Source organism: Carcharodon carcharias, chromosome 5 (assembly GCF_017639515.1).
Source record: "Carcharodon carcharias isolate sCarCar2 chromosome 5, sCarCar2.pri, whole genome shotgun sequence".
NCBI classification, from domain to species: Eukaryota; Metazoa; Chordata; class Chondrichthyes; order Lamniformes; family Lamnidae; genus Carcharodon; species Carcharodon carcharias.
This window is the reverse complement of record NC_054471.1, coordinates 75,271,568-75,292,376: the sequence shown is the minus strand read 5'-3', so window position 1 is coordinate 75,292,376 and position 20,809 is coordinate 75,271,568. Positions and strand designations below refer to the sequence as shown.

The following is a 20,809-nucleotide window of genomic DNA, read 5'->3' as shown; positions in this document are numbered from 1 at the left end:
ACTTGGCAGGCTGCTGGACTGACCACGCTGTAAGGTGCCAAAAAGAGAGAGCAAAGAAAATACTTGCATTTATGTAGTGCCTTTTGGGACCTCAAGGCATCCTAATGCACTTTAAATCAATGAAGAGCTTCTGAAACGTAGTCACAGTTGTAATGTGGGCAAACCATCTCTGGAATGTTGGAGGATAGACTCAAAGCTCAATTAACAGTGGCTTGAATGTATCAAAAGTCTATTTCTTGCAGGTTATTGGGCAATTGGGAGAGATGTTCCTGCGGTGAATTAGTGTTTTGAGAGTTTAACTACTGGATTTCTTGAGGTGGCAATTGAGTTGAAGTCTTAAGAGTGCAAACACTGGAGTTGCAATGTACAGGGATACAGCAGAGAGTCAGCCATAACATTTGGAGCTTGGTGGAAGGTAAAATATAAACTTGAGTGTCTGTCAGTCCCTCAATTTGTGTACAACCACAGTAATGAAGAATCCATGGCTGGTGGACTGGTATTCTGCTTAGAAATATGTTGGTAAAGAAAATGTGACAAGAGCCATAAAAAATCCTTTTGCAGCTTCACCCCTCCTCCAGTCCCTACAATCCTCCCTCTCTCTGTAACTTCCTCTAGCCCCTACAATCCTCCCTCTCTCTCTAACCTCCTCCAGCCCCTACAATCCTCCCTCTCTCTCTAACCTCCTCCAGCCCCTACAATCCTCTCTCTCTCTGTAACTTCCTCTAGCCCCTACAATCCTCCCTCTCTCTCTAACCTCCTCCAGCCCCTACAATCCTCCCTCTCTCTCTAACCTCCTCCAGCCCCTACAATCCTCTCTCTCTCTGTAACTTCCTCTAGCCCCTACAATCCTCCCTCTCTCTCTAACCTCCTCCAGCCCCTACAACCCTCTCTCTCTCTGTAACTTCCTCTAGCCCCTACAATCCTCCCTCTCTCTCTAACCTCCTCCAGCCCCTACAACCCTCTCTCTCTCTGTAACTTCCTCCAGTCCCTACAACCCTCTCTCTCTCTGTAACTTCCTCTAGCCCCTACAATCCTCCCTCTCTCTCTAACCTCCTCCAGCCCCTACAACCCTCTCTCTCTCTGTAACTTCCTCCAGTCCCTACAACCCTCTCTCTCTCTGTAACTTCCTCTAGCCCCTACAATCCTCCCTCTCTCTCTAACCTCCTCCAGCCCCTACAACCCTCTCCCTCTCTGTAACTTCCTCCAGTCCCTACAACCCTCTCTCTCTCTGTAACTTCCTCTAGCCCCTACAATCCTCCCTCTCTCTCTAACCTCCTCCAGCCCCTACAACCCTCTCTCTCTCTGTAACTTCCTCTAGCCCCTACAATCCTCCCTCTCTCTGTAACTTCCTCTAGCCCCTACAATCCTCCCTCTCTCTGTAACCTCCTCCAGTCCCTACAACCCTCTCTCTCTCTGTAACTTCCTCTAGCCCCTACAATCCTCCCTCTCTCTGTAACCTCCTCCAGTCCCTACAACCCTCTCTCTCTCTGTAACTTCCTCTAGCCCCTACAATCCTCCCTCTCTCTATAACCTCCTCCAGCCCCTACAACCCTCTCTCTCTCTGTAACTTCCTCTAGCCCCTACAATCCTCCCTCTCTCTGTAACCTCCTCCAGTCCCTACAACCCTCTCTCTCTCTGTAACTTCCTCTAGCCCCTACAATCCTCTCTCTCTCTGTAACCTCCTCCAGCCCCTACAACCCTGTCATTATAACATCCTCCAGTCCCTACAAACCTCTCTCTCTCTGTAACCTCCTCCAGCCCCTACAACCCTCTCTCTCTCTGTAACTTCCTCTAGCCCCTACAATCCTCCCTCTCTCTGTAACTTCCTCCAGTCCCTACAACCCTCTCTCTCTCTGTAACTTCCTCTAGCCCCTACAATCCTCCCTCTCTCTATAACCTCCTCCAGCCCCTACAACCCTCTCTCTCTCTGTAACTTCCTCTAGCCCCTACAATCCTCCCTCTCTCTGTAACCTCCTCCAGTCCCTACAACCCCCTCTCTCTCTGTAACCGCCTCCAGTCCCTACAACCCCCTCTCTCTCTGTAACTGCCTCCAGTCCCTACAAACCTCTCTCTCTCTGTAACCTCCTCCAGCCCCGATAGGCCCTCCCTCTCTTTAACCTCCTCCAGCCCCTACAACCCTGTCATTATAACATCCTCCAGCCCCTACAACCCTCTCTCTCGCTGTAACCTCCTCCAGTCCCTGCAACCCTTTCTCTCTCTCTGTAACCTCCTCTAGCCCCTACAATCCTCCCTCTCTCTGTAACCTCCTCCAGCCCCTATAGCCCTGTTATTGTCACATCCTCCAGCCCCTACAACCCTCCCTCTCACTGTAACCTCCTCCAGTCCCTACAACCTTCCCTCTCTCTCTAACCTCCTCCAGCCCCTACAGCCCTGTCATTGTAACATCCTCCAGCCCCTACAACCTTCCCTCTCTCTCTGTAATCGCCTGCCACCTCCTACAATCCATCAATCCATCCTCTTTGTTCCTCTAACTCTGGCCCTCCAAGCATTTCTTCCCCCCTTCTCTCCACCTTTCACAGTTGTACCTTTAGCTGTTTATATCCTGAGTTCTGGAATTCTCTCCCTAAACCTCTTTCTCATTATAAGATTCTCCTGAAAACCCACCTCTTTGACCAAGCTTTTGGCCAGCTGTCCTAATGCCCTCTCCTCTGGTTCTATGTTAATTTTGGCCTAATTTAAGCTCCTGTGAAGTGTTTTGGGACATTTGCCTACATTAAAAGTGCCTTGTAAATGTTTGTTACTGAGTAATTGTTTAAAGCTCATTAGTGTTTAAATGGTTGTGCTATTGAAAGCATGTGGTGCGAAAATTCATGAGGGTCTGTTTTCTGGCCCAAGGGTTATGATTCACCATCTGCCTGCGCCCATTCCTGTTTAGGCAGGCTGCATGCAAACTTTGTGCTGCCTCCTCGTTTGCATGATTGTAGTATTAGGCTGAGTGAGGTCCATGCTGCTGGTTGCCTGAGTGCTTAGCAGGGAGCCCAGCAGCACATGCTGATATCACATGATGCAGCTAGCCTGCTCCTTTTAAAGGCAGTTTGTCCCTCTTAAAGGGGAGCTGCACTCATTGGAAGAAACTGTTGCTGATTGTCAGTATTGACTTTGGCTACAAGTTGGAGCTGCGCAAATGGAGCACATGGGTAAGAGAGAAAGCTCCCAGGTTCACGCTGAAGGAAGTTGAAAGGATGGAAGAGCATGTAGGAGTCCAGCATCCCAAGGCACTTCACAGGAGCATTATTAAACAAAATTTGACACTGAGGCACATCAGGAGGCACAAGAGTAGGTGACCAGAAACCTGGTCAAGGAGGTAGGTTTTAAGGAGCATCTTAAGGGAGGAGAAAGAGGTGGAGTGGTTTGGGAGGGAGTTCCAGAACTTAGAGCTGAGACAGCTGAAGACACGGCCACCTGCAGTGGGCTGTTGAAAATCTAGGATATGCAAGAGGCCAGAACCAATGTTGGTATTGTAGATTTTTTTTGAAAACTGCAAAATGCTTTTTTTCGATGGCCCACTGATGGGAGGAATAGGAGAAGCGACTTGAGACTTGGAAGCGTTTTTAATGAAGTGGCCCCTCAAGCTGTGAAGTGTGTTAAGCATGGAGAACAAGAGAAACACAGAATAGTCCAGCTCTTGTCCTGTGAAGTGAGGAGTGGAGTAGGTATTGCTATTGTGTGATGTGTGCTGAATAGTCTGCAATCTGGAGTGGTCATTTTGGATGTCGATTTAAGATCATTTTTTACTGCAGGTTCCAGTGGGTGTAATTCACGTTTTGGGATTTTTTTTTTTGGATAAACTCTTTGAGGTGCCTTTTATACGATGTCAGCCTGGAATCAATAAAGACCACGTAGGTTCCTGATAGGATTGTGTCTGTTGGATTAAGGAGTTTGTGTTTTATTTAATGTGATTTTAAAATGTTAAGTTTTTCCCTTTCTAAACTTCAGAATGAGATTAGTTGTTAATAAGTCCATGTTAATTTGCCCAAGAATGTTAAAATCCAGCGTCTTTGATCTGCACGTTAATTGATCTGTGTTTGATTAGGGCATCATTTCCTACAATAGCTGCAAGTGCGGCAGTCCATCTTAACGAGCAATACAAGCTTGTGAAAGCTTTAAGCAGCTACTGAACCATTGTTTGGCCAGATTTGAAGAGGTTGCTGTACATAAAATGCTGCAATGACGAGATATCAAAAGTACTTTGGAGTGAGAAACAGAGTTCATATTTCAAGTCCAATATGACTCTTCCTCTGAAGAAGTCATATTGGACTGGAAAAGTTAACTCTGTTTTTCTCTGCACAGATTCTGCCAGACCTGCTGAGTTTTTCCAGCATTTTCTGTTTTTATTTTAGAACTCCAGCATCCATAGTATTTTGCTTTAATCAAAAGTACTTTGGGTTGTGAAGCACCTGAGGTGGTGAGTGGTGCTAAAAATGCTCAGTAATTCAGACTTTAGGAAAAGATTGTAATTCAAGTCCCAGTCTGCAGAACCAAGGGGACCAAGCAGACAAGTGCACAGCAGCAAAATATTGCTGGTTATTTTGAAGATGGTAATTGTTGAATTCAGCTAGGTTTTGTGATTTATTTGCAAATTATTTAACGTGCATCTTATTTTTTCAATTTTCAGGCATATAATTATCTCCTCAATGGCAGCTGGGATTTGGAGAAATGTTTTGAGGGATTTGATTGGCCCATTTTGTGGGAACTGCTGGTACGCTATTGGTAACTCTCAATAAAAAATACATTGGGAAAACTTTTCCCCCTGTTGGAGGGGGAAGTGTCGGAGTGGGCAGGTGCGCCTCTGGTTGGTGCCCCCGATTGGGGGCGCGCAACCATTTTACGTGGGTGGGCTAATTAAGGCCTGCCCAGTGTGACATCCACCAGGAAGCGCTATGTGCTCTCTGTGCGGGCAAGGGGGGAGTGTGGTATTCCCTGAGAGGGTGGTATTCCCTGAGCCAAGAGTGTGCTCTTTCGCACATGCGCACGAAAGAACACACTCATCTCCCTGAGGCTAAGTACTGCCTCATGTCACATGAGTTGGGACATGTCCATAACTTTTATTGAAAGATTTGATAAAGATTTAAATACCCTCATGAAACCTCATCCCGCCCTTGGATGAGGTTTCATGCTTTTCCCCAAGCCTGCCAGGGGTCCCGGTCTGCCCAGCAACCTTAAGGCTGGATGAGCAGGTTCATTAATTACCTTAATTAGTTTTTCAATGGCCTCAATAGGCCATTGGCTGCACCCCTGCTGACTTGAAAATGGAAATGATGCGGGGTGACCTTGGGAGTTCCACCCGACGTCATCCCGTGTCATTTCACGCGTCGACCAGCGGGCCTCGCCCCCGCTCGCCGACTGGAAGATCCTGCCCATTATTTTTGGCATGTTTTCTGCAGGTTTTCCTCCTTGTTGATAGCTGAATTAATCAGTAAGCTTAATCTAACCTTGGGTGCGTTTCCCAATTCCCAGAAGGTGTGGCTGTTGGTTTATTTCTGCTGTAGTTTAAATTTGACGTATGACATAGTTGAAGTTTTCATTTCCAAATGTAATTTAACGCACAGGTTCCAGCACAGTGATCTTTCATTCCACCGGCATCAAACCTATAAATACACTTATGTGAAAACTTACCTTAAAGAAATGGACTTTTTTTACAATGTTGTTCAACACTCCAAAATACAGAGAAACCATCGAGAGCTCACCTCCAAACCTAAGCTGTCCCATGCCGGCCCTCTGTTGTTAGCCAATCGGGGATGTGTGAATGTGAGGAATAACACCACCGCCACCCTGTACTCTGGGCTTCTGGCTCCTCCTGCAGAGGATGCCGCTCCTCCTTGGAAGGCATCCATGAGGGCCAAACAATTCCTCTCCCAAGTGCTCTCCTCTTCCATCACCACCTGCCAATGGGGAATCTGGCCAACTGCCGCCATGGTAACTGTGGGGCCCAGTGCAAGAGTCAGGGAGACAGTGAGACCTCCTCATCACACACATGTTTAAGGCTTAACGATATAGAGGTGCATTTTTTGGGAGGCCTGTTAGAAAGAAAGACTTGCATTTGTATCTTCCCTTTCATGACTGCAGACTGTTCCAAAGTGCTTTACAATTCACTGTTATGTAGGAAAAGTAGCAGTCACGTTGTGCACAGCAAGCTCCCACAAACAACAACGTGATAGTGACCAAATAAATATGTCGATGATGTCGATGTTGGTTGAGGGATATATGTTGGTCCGGATACCAGGGAGAATTCCATACTCTTTGAAATTGTGTCATGCAATATTTTACATCCACCTGAGAAGGCAGGCGCAGCCTTGGTTTAACATCACATCGAAAGGTGGCATTACTGGCAGTGCAACACTCCCTCTGTACTGCACTGGAGTGTCAGCCTCAATTATGTGTTCAAACCTCTGGAGTGGGGCTTAAAACCGCAGTCTCCAGATCCAGAGGTGAGGGTGTCCCCACAGGGCCAAGGCTGACAAATAGGAGGCAGAGGCTTCATTTTTAAGTGAAGGCAAGAATACAAAGCACATATGAATTAGGAGCAGGAGTAGGTCATTCGGTCCCATGACATTGCTTTGCCATTTTATAAGACCATGGCTGAACTTATTGAGGTCTCAACTCCACTTTCCTGTCTGCCATCCAAAACCCTTGACTCCTCATTGATTAAAAATCTAACTAACCCAGGCTTGAATATATTCAATGACCCTGCTCTCTAGGGAAGAGAATTCCATAGAGATAAAAACAAAAATCTGCGGATGCTGGAAATCCAAAACAAAAACAGAATTACCTGGGAAAACTCAGGAGGTCTGGCAGCATCAGCGGAGAAGAAAAGAGTTGACGTTTCGAGTCCTCATGACCCTTCCACAGACTGATGGCTCTCTTGAGAGAAAAAATTTCTCCTCACCTCAATTTTAAATGGGAGACCCCTAATTTTTAAACTGTGTTCCCTAGTTCTGGACTCTCCCACAAGGGGGAGCATCCTCTCAGCATCCACCCTGTCAACTGAAGGCTTTTTTAAGCGTAATAGCTCCATCCCATGTGACTATGGCTAAATCAAAGTAATTTTACATTTGAATCTTCAAATCCTGTTTTGTTAAATGTGCTGCCTGTTACCATTAAGAACAAATGGGCTTGGAGCACTAATGGACTGGAGTCAAAATGTTGAGCTTTAAGAAACTTGTACTGTGAGCATCTATTTATAATTTTAAATGTGAAAGAAAGCTTCCTGAAAATATCAGCACTGTTGCTGTTGTGACTTTTTCAGAGACACCAATAAACTAAGCATCGCATCAGTATGTATGGGTCAGAACCACACTTGATCCAGTGTCCTGAGTACTTGCTGATCTCCAACTTTGCTTGACCAATTTTCTGTGCTTCCTATCCCTTATTTTTATCCAGATGAGTTTAATTACATAGAATTACAGAGGTCCATTTTGGTGCTGTAAATTTGTTTTAGCCCAAATGCTTTATAACAGTGTTTATGCTCCCCAAGAGACTTCTTCTACTGCTCTTCATCTAAATCTGTCAATGTGACCTTCTATTTATTTATCCCCCCTAAGGTTTTATCCTGCTGATCCTTAAAAGCGTCTATGCTTTTCTCCTCAGCTACTCCATGTGGTAACAAATTTCACATTCTCGCAACTCTCTGGGTAAAGACATTTATTCCTCAATTCTCTGGATTTATTAGTGATTATCATACATTGATTATTCCTGTGTGGTTTTACTGATCCAATTTATCTTTCCTTTGAGGACCTTTTCCCCCTGGTTTTTCTACATTTTTGTTTGGTCATGTCTGTTAACACCTGTTTCAAGTGATTGCTGATATATGTGATACTTCCTGCTCATCTCTCAATTATTCGCCTGTGGCTGCTTCCAGGGTTTCAGTGTTGCCGGGACTCCAGGGCTTTTCAGGAATTAAAGGTTATTCTTGGGAGATTGCTCCGAGCAATCCGGGAGAAGAGTCATGGAAGAATTTTTTTTACAAGTTGCAATATTTATTTCATTTTGAATACTTTTTTCATTTATCAAAATGTATCAAAAATTAGAGATGGGGATGTGATGGCTATTTGACTGGGTGGGGCAATTGGAGGTGGGAAGTCATGTGACAGAATCTCCAGCAATACGCCCAATCAAACTTGGACACTCTAATTTAAGAGGTCCTGTGTTTCTCTGTTTCTATAGTTTGAGGTAGGGATGCCAACTCTGGTGATAAGGTACTGGAGCTTTGGCCAGGTGACTTCTCATAATAGCATTCAATCTAGTGACACCACTTGTGATGCTTAGTCACATGACATTTCATTGTGTGACAATGTCATAGCTTCACTGAACTCTGAACTTTGTTTCACAGTGAGATGAATAACAATTTATAAATTGGATAGAACACAAAAGAAAAGGCACATAGAAAGATAAGTAATGCTTTAAATAAATTTGATGTTTGTGCAATGCCTAGCCAGATAAATACTAATGAATCAACAGGAACATCATTGATATAAGTAACCTCTAACTAATGTTTTTGTACAGTTTATTTGACATTTTATAATTCATGGCAAGTTATAAAAATAATAAATAAAACGCAATATAATACAATTCACTGATTCCCATGTCCCAACTGTGAGGCCCAGTTTCAGGGAGATGAAACTCAGCCTTTAGAGGAGCATCAAAGCTTCCTGACTCCTGGAACAAAACTCATTATACTTGGCCAACATGAACTCTCCTTCACTTCAATTTGTGTGTATCTCTTTCTCTGCTTCCTCTAGTTTGTGTGTCTCTCTTTCCTTCCCACCCCTTTTGTGTTGTCTGCTTGCACTCTTGTTTTCTCTCTCTCTCTCTCTCCTGCCTGCTTCTCCTAGCTTGCACTTGCACAGATCATTTTCCTAATGCGCCAGCAGCTAACCACTTGACCATTCCGGTAGACTCCCGCTCAAAGCAGGAAACTTGGGAAGCCTAGCTTGGGCAATTATTATTTCTATAAAGCAAGATGGGAGGGAGGAAAGAATGGGTGAAACTATGTGCAAAGGAACGGGGGGTGAGGGAGCTTTGAAAAAGAGCTTACTTAGGGTAGTGGGTCAGCCATTTCTACATTTCTATTGATCAGGGTATGAGTCTACTCAGTTCCTCAGAGACTTGGGAATGTTGAGAAGGTTGTTTGGAAATTGCATGATCAGAAAAGCTACAAATTTGCCTTGTGCTAGCATTATGAAATAGAAAGGAAGTAGGTCATTCAGCCCCTAGGTGTGCACCGCCATTCATTAAGATCATGCCTGACCTGTTTGTGTTGAATTCCACATTCACATCTACCCCCGATAACCTCTGATTCCCTTGCCTAACAAGAATCTATCTACTTCTGCCTTAAAAATATTCAGTGACCCTACCTCCACCGCCTTCTGAGGCTGAGAATTAGAAAGTCACACAACTCTCAGAGAAAAAAAAGTCCTCACCTCTGATCTAAAAGGGTGACCTCTAATTTTAAAATAATGCCCCCTAGCTCTGGATTCACGCACAAGAGGAAACATCCTCTCCACGTCCACCTTGTCAAGACCATTCAGGATCTTATATACTTCAATCAAGTCACGCCTCACTCTTCTAAACTCCAGTGGAAACAAGCCCAGTCTGTCTAACCTTTCCTGATAAAACAATATGCTCATTCCAGGTATCAACCTAGTAAACCTCTTCTGAACTACCTCCAATGCATTTACATCCTTCCTTAAATAAGGAGACCAAAACTGCACACAATATTTGAGCTGTGGTCTCACCAATGCCCTGTATAACTGAAGCATAACATCCTTACTTTTATGTTCAATTCCTCTTGGTAATAAAGGATAGCATTCCATTTATCTTCTTAATTACTTGCTGTACCTGCATACTAACTTTTTGTGACTCATGTACTAGATCACATCGGTCCTTCTGCACCTTGGAATTCTGCTATCGTTCTCCATTTAAGTAATACTCTGCTTTTTTATTCTCCCTGCCAAAGTGACCAACTTCACATTTTCCCACATTATACTCCATCTGTCAGATTTTTGCCCACTCACTCAACCTATCTATATCTGTCTGCAACCTCCTTATGTCCTCTTCACAACATACCTTCCTACTTATCTTTGTGTCATGTGCAAGTTTAGCTACCATGCCTTCACTCCTCTTATTTAAATCATTGATATAAATTGTAAGAAGTTGAGGCCCCAGCACTGGCCCTTTCAGGACTCCACTCATCATATTCTGCCAATCAGAAAAAGACTCATTTAAGCATGCACTTTGTTTTCTGCCAGCCAGCCAACCTTCTATCCATGCTAATACTACCTCCTATGCTATGAGCCTTCAATTTCTGCAATAACCTTTGATGTGGCACCTTATCAAATGCCTTCTGGAAATTGTGTGATCATTAAAGAGCATCAGCCTTTGTACCTTGTTTAAATGAACAGGTTGTCACATGAAGAATGTGCCCAACTTAACTGTTTACATTCTAAATTTGGCCACTATATGGTTGCCAAATCTTGGAAAGTGAACTTTTAAGTTTACCAGATTCTTTAAATTAAAGTGTTTTGTGTTGATGCACTGTGGTTTTGGTGCAGTATAGAAGAAGCAGATTGTGCAGGGAAACAAAGTACACAAGCTCTGGAATGGGGTTCCACTTGTTTGTGTACCTTCTACTGGGAGAAGGTCATAAATTGTTTCCTTGTCTTAGATACTGCATTATTGCAGAATCTGTATTTTGTACCTTGTGCATTTGTTTCTTGTGGATTTCTTATAATTTATTTTCTGTATATTGGCTATTGGTGTTAATGTTGTGCCCAATTTCTAAATGAGAAATAAATGTAATTTCATGCCCTTGGCAGGGAGGGGCTGGGCTCTGGGTGCGAAGGATGGGGCTGTGGATGAGGGGAGGAGCAGAACAGCAGCTTGGTGTCATGGACTGAAAACTACTGCTCATGAGCAAAGAGGCTGGGGCTGCTGTTTTTGACTGTCGTCCAACCTTCAGACTATCTAGCAGAATTTTTGCAAGAATGAATCCAGGCTTTCTTATTCTTGTACTGTTGTCCTGCGTTTATCGTCGTTGTGACTCTGGAGTGTGACTGAAGCATTTTGCCTCTTAAGACATTTTTATTTCTATCTAATTAATCTATCAATTGGCAGAATTGTCCAAGATTTTTGCCTTTTATGGGACACTTGGATGCACATCATACAGCTTGTAGAGATCCTGGTAGAAGTTGAAAGCACTGTTGCTGTTCTTTTGCTTAATTATAAGCTGCTGCTGCTAACACGTCTTGGTGTCTTGATTTAACCACAGTTGGTCAGCACCTACCTCTAGCCCCATGGACATTTGAACTGAGCAGACCACTGAAGGAGCAGTGCATATTTGTCTGATCTCAATAGAGACTCTAAATAGGGAATCAGGGGTATGAGAACAGTTGGAAAACATTTTGAAATGATGACGTTTTATTCATCTTAGGTTCGGAAGCACAGTTTGAACAGAACTGAGCTTTTGAAGTTAGTGGTGCTGTTGAGCTGCTGGGTGATGGTTCGCAAGCTCCAGTTGTTTTGCTCCCCATTCTCCAATTTCTGCTCAGTATGATGCTCAGGAGGTTCCAGTTCCTTGTAAGATGGGAGTGCTCTGGGGTGGGGAGAGTAAAGGGGGAAAGAAAGACTGAAGCAGCAAGAGCCAATGCTTTCAACCCGAGGTTAATTGCTTGCTGGGGAGATAGCAGAAAAAGAGTGCCAAAATAAAGGGAATACACTCTGTCAGGTTGTGACAAGTGGTGCTCCCCAGGAATATGTTCTGCGCCTCAGCTTTTCACGGTGTATATATCAATGCCTTGGATTTGGTAATAGAGTTATAAGTCAAAATGTGCAGATGTCACTAAGATGGGAGGTGCAGTAAGTTGTGTGAATGAAAGGAGAATGCTACAAAGGGGCACAGATTGAGTGGGAAAACTGGCAGAAGGACTTAAATGTGGTGAAGTGTGACGCCCTCCACCTTGTGCCTAAGAAAGACAAATCATGATATTTTCTTAAGGGTGAGACGGGAATCTGTGGAGGAGAAAGGGATTTGTGCACAAATGACTAAAACCTTGTGCCTAGGTACAAGAAATCATGAAAAAGGCTAATGGAATGTTGGCCTTGATCTCAAGGAGTTGGAATTCAGAAATGAGGAATCGATGCTTCAGTTGTACTGAGCCTGGGTCAGACCCCATTTAGAGCATTGTATTCAGTTCTGTGCACTGCATCTCAGAAAAGATGCATCAGCCTAGGAGAGAAGTATGGTGCAGAAACATCATAATGATACTAGGGCTTAAAGAGTTAAAATATTAGAACAGGTTGCATAAACTAATTCCATTGAACTTAGAAAGCTGTGGGGTGATCTAATCAAGGAATTTGAAATGATGAGGATTTGGCAGGATAAACTTTTTCTAGTGGTGGAATTCCAAACAAAGGTGCATAATCTGAAAGTTAGAGCTTGGCCATCCAGGAATGAAATGTGGGAGCAAAGATTCACAAAAGGGCTGTGGAGGCTAGGGGTCAGCTGACATTTTCAGGACCACAATGGTCAATTCTGGTTGGATAACAGCATTAAGGAATATGGAGGAAAGGTGTGAAAAATGGAGTTGAGGTACAGATCAGCCATGATCTAATCAAATAGCAGAGCTAGCTGGCACACTATATTTCAGAAAGACAAATAGAATGGCAAAGGAGGAGGGGTAGCCTTGATAGTAAAGGACGACATAAGGACATTAGTGAGAAAGGATTTGGCCTCTGAAGATCACGAAATAGAATCACTGTGGATGAAAATTAGGAATAGCAAGAGTCAGAAAACTCTACAGTTTACTTTTAGAGTAATTATTCCATTGGGCAGAACATTTAACAAAAGATTATTGGAGCCTGTAACAAAGGAAATGTAATAATAGTGGGGGACTTTAATCTCCTTATACAGTAGGACAATCAAATTGGCAAGAATAGTCTAGAAAATTAGTTTGTAGATTGTTATTGAGAGTTTCTTGGAGCAGTACGTAGTGGAACTGAGTTGGGATAAAGATATCTTAGATCTAGTATTGTGTAATGAAGCAGGGTTAATTAGCAATGTCATAGTAAAAGAGCTGCTGGGAAATAGTGGCCATAATACTATTGAATTCCATGTTAAGTTTGAAAGTGACATATTCCTCCACAAACAAAAATCTTAAAATTAAACAAAGCCAATTACATAAATGTGAGGGGAGAACTGGGTAAGGATAGTTGGGTAAATAGACCAAAAGGTAGGGAGGTAAATGAATACTGGGAAACATTGAAAAGTAAAAGTTAAAATATTCTACGAAAATACATTCCATTGAAGAACAAAAACTCAGCAAGAAGAACCCCTCTGTGGTTCACTGAGGAAGGTAAGGATAATGTTAGATTAAAAGAAGAGGCTTACAATGCCCAAAAAATCAGTAGCAAATCTGAGGATTGGAAGTGTTTCAGAAACCAGCAAAGGGCCACCAAAATGTTGATTTAAAAAGGGAAAAAAAATAGAGTGAGAGTAAACTAACCAGGAATATAAAAACGGATTGTAAGAGCTTTTGTCAGTTTATAAAAAGAGAGTTGTTAAAGTAAATGTTGGCCCCTTAGAAGCAGAGCCAGAGGAAATTATCATGGGGGATGAGGAAATGGCAGAGGCATTGAACAAATATTTTGCGTCAAAAGATAAAAACAGAAATACCTGAAAAAACTCAGCAGGTCTGATCTGTCTTCACAATAGAAAACACAAGTTCCATTCCAGAAATTGACAATCTAGGGGCTAAAAAGAGTGAGGAAATTAGGGAAATTAACATCCGCAGTGATCAAGTATTGAAGAAACTTAAGGGACTAAAATTCAACAGATGCCCTAGACCTTGATGGCTGACACCCTAGGGTTCTAAAGGTGATGGCTGCATAGATGGTGGATGTGAGAGCTATGATTTTCCAAAATTCCTTAGATTCAGGAATGGTCCCAGTAGATTGGAAGTTTGCAAATGTTACACCGCTTTTCAAGAAAGAAGGGAGAGAGAAAACACCAAACTATAGGCTAGAAAGCCTAACATCAGTTGTTGGGAAAATGTTATCCTTTCATGGGATGTGGGTGTCACTGGAAACGCCAGCTTTTGTTGCCCATCCCTAGATGCCCTTGAACTGAGAAGCTTGCTAGACACTGCATTGGGCGGTTAAGAAGCAACCATGTTGCTGTGGGTCTGGAGTCACATGGAGGCCAGAACAGGTAAGGATGGCAGACTTCCTTCCCTAAAGAGCATTAGTGAACATGATGGGTTTTTATGACAATCAATGGTAGCTTTATGGTCACTATTATTGAGACTAGCTTTCAATTCCAGAATTATCAGTTGAAGTTAAATTGCACCAGCTGTCATGGCAGGATTTGAACCTATGTCCCCAGAGCATGCTGGAATCTATAATCAAGGCAGTCTTAATAATGCACTTAGAAAAGCATGGTATAATTAGAACCAGTCAACATGGTTTTACTAAGGGGAATCCCTGTTTAACAAATTTAGATTTTTTTCAGAATGTAACAAGTAGGGTAGATAAAGGGGAACCAGTGGATGTGGTATACCTGGATTTCCAAATAGTATTCAATAAGGGGCCGCACAAAAAGTTGACAGGCAAAATAAGGGCTCATGGAATTGAGGGTAATATATGAGCATGGATAGAGGATTGGTTGATTGGTTAATGGATAGAAAACAGCACTTGGGCATAAATGGGGCTTTTTCAAATTGGCAAGCAACTAGTGGAGTGCCGCAAGGATCAGTGCTGGGGTGTCAGCTATTTACAATATATATTAATGACTTAGATGAAGAGCCAGAGAGTTGTCTATATAGGTTTTATGATGATACCAAGCTAGGTGGAAAGGTAAGCTGTGGGGAAGACACAAAGGCCGCCAAGAGATCTAGACAGGTTAAATGAATGGGCAACAAGATGAAAGATGGAGTATAGTATAGGGAAGTATGAAGTTATTCACTCTTATTGTAAGAATAAGAAAGCAGAATTTTTTAAAAAGATGCAAAACTTGTAAGTGTTGATGTTCAAAGAAACATAGAACACATACAAGGAACACAGAAAGTTAGCATGCAGGTACAACAAGCAATTAGGAAGGCAAATGACATACTGGCCTTTATTGCAAGGGGATTGGAGTACAAGAATAAAGAAGTCTTGCTCCAGTTGTACAGTTTTTGGTGAGACCGCATCTGGAATACTGTGGCAATTTTGGTCTCCACATTTAAGAAAGGATATACTTACATTGGAGGTGGTACAGTGATCGTTCACTAAATTGGTCCCTGGAATGAGGGGCTTGTCCTATGATGAGAGGCTGGGTACATTGGGCTAAAGTTTTCTGCAGTTTAAAAGAATGAGATCATCCTCATTGAAACCTACAAAATTCTGAAGGGCTTTCATAAAGTAGATGCTGAGAGATTGTTTCCTCTGGCTGGGTAATCTAACACACAGAGTCACAGTCTCAGAAAAAGGGGCCGATCATTTAAGACTGAGATGCGGAAAAGTTACTTCTTTCAAAGGGTTGTGAATGTTTTGGAATTCTCTACCCCAGAGGGTTGTGAATGCACCACCATTGAATACATTTAAGGCTGAGATATGCAGATTTTTGGTGTCTCAGTGCATTAAGGGATATGTGGAGGAGGCAGGAAAATGGAGTTGAAGCCCAGGATCAGCCATGGCCATATTGAATGGTGGAGCAGGCTCGGTGGACCGTGTGGTCTACTCCTGCTCCTATTTCTTATGTTCGTAAGGCCTCCTCCTGTTTTGGTGAGGAGTTCACAACAAGTATGAAACTGGGAGGAGGAGCAGTAGCTTCAGTTATTTGCCATGGGTTCAAACATCCCAGCAATGATTGCCAGGGCAATGCAGTGTCAGCGTCTTGCTGTGCCAGCTATTTTTAAACCAGTTTTATGCTAAGTAAGTAAGACTGTAGAAGTGGTTCATGGGTTTAAAAAAAATTGAATTGGAATGTTGGCCTAGTTTGCTCATAAAAATACAACAATTAATTAGTTAGTTGGAAAATTATTTGGAGGTTAGTTGACATGATTATTTAAACAGCTTTTGCTTCATATCCTTTCCAACAAGTGGAAACATTCAACAGAACCAGTGCCTGCACAGACCAAGCTATTCTGGGAGTTGCAGCTGTGTGATGTTTGTGGCATTTTGCCAGGGGACAGTTTCATGATTGGATGCCAATAACTGGTCTCTCCTGGCATTAGTGGATGTGGCTGTGTGGCAGCATGAATTCAATGCAACAAGGTGATTTGAGACAAAGCTGAGCATCCCTGTCTGTAAGGGAGGGTTTTTGTGAACTCCCACTGGGAGTTTGGAGATTGTAAATGTAGGTTTCACCTTTTGTTATTGTTGTGTGCCTGTCTCTTTTTCTTCTTTGGGGTTGGGAGTGGGAGTGGGTGTGGATGGTGGATAAGAAGCAAGTTCCCAACCCTTTAGGATTGTTCAGGAGTCTCCAGGGATTAAAGATGTTGCTGTGAGCAATCTAAGAGAAAAATTGCACTCACGTTTTTTTAAAATAAAGCTTTTTGTAATCTTTCATTGGGCGGTGGTAAAAACATTGGAGTTGGGAATATTCACTACTTGACTGCCAAGAATCATTCCATCGTGCAACAGAATCCATTCAATTTAATCTCGGTGTAGGGGGTGGTGGTGTGTGTCAGCTTCACCTCTGACTTCTGAGCGGTTTGAACTGCTCCCACTCCCTGGGTTCTAGAGCTTGGACTTATTTGGAGGTTGTGACAAAGTGCAGCAGACAACTGGTTTTGGTGCAAGAAAAAAACTGGGTTTATTGAAGTCATAAATGAACTTATAACATTAGGATTACACTGATATTATACAGACCTACAAAGTACACTTAGTTAAGAATGGGGAGCACATGGCATAACGAGGGAAAGTCACGCTACTAATCCCCTTACCCTTGTCCCACCCCCAAAACCTAACTAAATTGAACTAGGAGAGATCAGGGATCATGCTCACCAACCAGGGTTCCTTGACAGTTCGAAATCCAGTCAGGTAAGCCAGTTGCAGTTTTGGGGTACGCTCTTTGTGTCCTCTTCCATTCCCACATGGTCCTGGTCTGTGGAATCTGCAAAGGTTCTTCAGTTGGGTGGAGGGCCGTCGTGGAGGGCTGCGGTTGCAGCCTTGTTGTCTTCGGTTGAGCCTGCCACCCCATGCCCCTCGCCGTGATGTTGCCTGTGGGCCTGCAAACCTCCGAATCTCCTTCCTCCGCTTGGCTCAGCTCCCTGCTTAAACTCTGCTCACCCTCCTGTGTCCCCTTTCAAAACTGCTCACCCTTCTGTCTCAGCTTCACCTTCATAACTGGTGGCCCAGTTATACTGTTTTTTTGAATTTCTTATCTGAAACCAAATCAAGGTTAGTTCTTTGTCTGATTTGGGCTTCTTCAGGTGATTGTTGTCTCGTTGTTTTTAATGGGCTCGCATGATGTTTATCATTGTCTTCCTGCCCCCATAACTAGTCTTGAACTGAAAGCCATTATATATGTGGAGTATTGATAGGTTCGCATAATTACATTGATTGCGGCCTTCCTGCCTTAGTAGTTAGTAGTGATTATTTATACAAGATTTTGATGGGCTTTAGTTTCATGGAAGATGAAGTCTTTCTCTGGGTTGATTGATTTAAAAGGAAGAATGCGTATTCTGTCTCCTCTCATCCTAGCTTCCTGTCTGCAGGGTTCTATACTTAACCCAGTAGTTGGGTCCCCTGCCATAAAAGTCCAAAAGTCATATCTTTGTTGATGATATGAAGAATGTAGGAATTTCGAGAACGCTTCATGTGGGAAGGAGTGTTGCAAGGATGGACAAGTTGGACAGCCAATGGTGATAGTGTGGGGGGGGTAGCCTGGTTGGAGGCAACACATCATGTGATCAAACCTCCAAGAATTGCATCCAACTAAAGTTGGCAACACTAAGTGTAAGGCAGGTCACACCCAGATTGAAGTTCAGACGGTGTTTTGGATGTTCCAGCAAGGAGTCTTTCTTGCAGCTTTGCAGTTCCATGCAGCATATATCATGGCTAACCAGGTAGCTCGCCAATCGGTTGCCTTTTTTTGCAAGTTCACCACTTGAATTCTCCTGTACAGCTTTTTTTCACTTGGGCTATGTTCCTAAGAAAGGAACGATTGAGGAGTGGCCTGATTTGAAGAACTCAGAACAAGGAAGGTAACTGATGGGGGAATATGCCCTTATGAAAAAAGGATAGCAAAAAAACCCCAGTGGCCTATCCAGCCTGTCCAATGCTGACATGGTGCATCCTACAATGACCTAGCCTTCTCTATTTCCTAATGGTACACACTGCAGCCACAGTGCGCTGGTGATGGAGAAACTGATGGATGGGGATATTCGCACAACAGAATATCAAACCTCCTGAGTCAGTCTTGTAGCCACAGTATTTATGTTATGTGGCTGGTCTAGTTAAGATTCAGGTCTATAGTGATCCCCTGGATATTGGTGGTGGAGGAATGGACAATGGTGATGCCATTGAATGTCAAGTGGAGTTGATTAGGTGCTCTCTGGCTGGCGCTGGTCATTGTGTGGCACAAATACTATTTTCAACTACTCAGACCAAGTCCAGGTCTTGCTGTGTGCAGGTATGGATTGCTTCATTATCATCTGAGCAATTGTGTATAGAGCTGAAAACTCTAAAATCCAGTGAATAATACCACTTCTTCAGACTTTATGATGGAGGGGAGGTCATTTTTCTTTTGGTTTGGTTATGCTCCTGTGAAGCACTCAGATGCTTTTCTACCTTAAACATGCTGTATCAATGCAAATTGTTGTAGAACATTCATGTATATTTTAAACTTTTTCTTTGTCTTTTTGATCTACCTCAAGAATTACTTCCTTTCTCTATGGAATGTTGGATTGGAAATATTTTCCAGTTTATGCGCCTATAGTTGCTAAAGGTTCAGGTTTTTTGTGCCTAAAAATTACTTGCATTATTTTTAAGCATTCAATAATTGAATGCTTAAAACGGATTCACTCAGTGAGACAATCATGTGAATTTGGCTTGGAATGGGTCAAGAGGATTTACACGGAATTAAATGTACTTCACAGCTACCAGACCATTCAGTCCAACTGGTCCAAGTTGGTGTTTATGGGAGTTTCCACTCACTGTCTTCATCTAATTGATGGCAAATATTTAAAAAATTAAATCATATTTTGCAACAAACATACATTCTTTTAAAGAATAAAATACCCATGGGAAAAGTGGTTCAACCACGGCTAAGAGAAGTTAAAGATGGAATTAGGCTAATAACATTGCCAAAACGCATAGTAAGCCTGAGGATTGGGAGGTGATTAGAATTCAGCAAAAGATGACCAAGGAATTGATGAGAAAAGAAAGAGGAGAGTAAAGTAGCAAGAGACATAAAAACAGATTGTAAAAGAGTCTATGTGTAAAGATGAAGAAGTTAGCCAAAGTAAATGTGGGTTTCTTAGATGCAAAGATGGGAGAAAACAAACTGGGGAAATAAGGACATTTCAGAGACATTAAACTAATAGTTTTTATCTATCTTCACAGTAGAAGAGACAAAAAAAATTCTGCGAAAATGTTTTCCACCATTGTGAGGGAAACGCGGAAACGGGCGGGGGTGCCCCCTAATTGGGGCATGCCAGCATTTTGCGTGTGTGGGCCAATTAAGGCCCGCCCAGTGTGATGTCCGCCAGGAAGTGCTGTGTGTTCCTGCGGCTGGGGTGTGGTAGGGGTGGGGTGGGGGGTGGTATTCCCTTAGCCGAAGTGCGCGAAAGAGCGCACAGATCTCCCTGAGGCTAAGTACTGCCTCAGGGAGATCAGCTCTGATTTAAAACTTTTAATAAACATGTTTAAAAATTTTCCCTGCCATATCCCCTCATGTGACATTGTCCATAAATTTTATTGAACCTTTCTTAAAAATTTAAATACCCTCATGAAACCTCATCCCACCCATGGATGAGGTTTCATGCTTTTTCTGAAGCCTGCCAGGGCTCCCGGCCTGCCCGTCAATCTTAGTTTTTCAATGGCCTCAATAGGCCGTTGACAGATCGGCAGGTGTGCAGCTGACTCAGCTGCGCTCCCGTCGACCTGAAAATGGAAATGATGTGGGGTGATGTTGGGAGTTCCAGCTGACATCATTTTACGTGTTGACGAGTGGGCCCCGCCCCCGCTTGCGGACCAAAAGATCCTGCCCCTGGAATTAGTGGGGAGCTAGGAGTCTGGCATTAATGAGGAATTTAAATAAATTATTTTTAGTAAAGAAGTAATGCTGGAGAAATTAATGGGACAAAAAGTTGTTGAATTTGTTGGGCCTGATGGCCCGCATCCTAGGGTTTTAAAAGAGGTGGCTACAGAGTTGGTAGCAACATTGCTTTTTATCTTCTGGAATTCCCTAGATTCTGGAACTGTTTCCATGATTGAAAGGTAGCAAACGTAACCCCATTCTTCAGTAAAGGATGGCAAGACAATTGGGGTCTATAGGCCTGGCATCAGAAATAGGGTAAATGCTAGGATCTATTATTAGGGACAAGGTACCATGGCACTTAGAAAATGATAATATGATTAAACAGAGTCGCCATAGATTTCTGAACAGGAAATTGTCTTTGACTCTAACAGATTTATCAGTAAATTAGAGGGGTCTGACTGTAATGCATCCAATTTGTTGACTGTGCAAAGTTAGGAGGGGAAGTCAGGTGTGAGGAGGATGTAAAGAGGCTGCAAAGGAATATAGATTGTTTTGTGAGTGGGAAAGACTATGACAGATGGAAAAAATGAGGTCAAGTGTATAGTTATC

General features: G+C 43.0%; 1 protein-coding gene across 3 annotated transcripts in view; it reads left to right on the top strand.

The window, feature by feature from the left end:
- Positions 1-20,809, top strand: part of dst (dystonin) — a 576,136-nt gene that overhangs the window by 107,999 nt on the left and 447,328 nt on the right. The gene's annotated exons all lie outside the window — the stretch shown is intronic.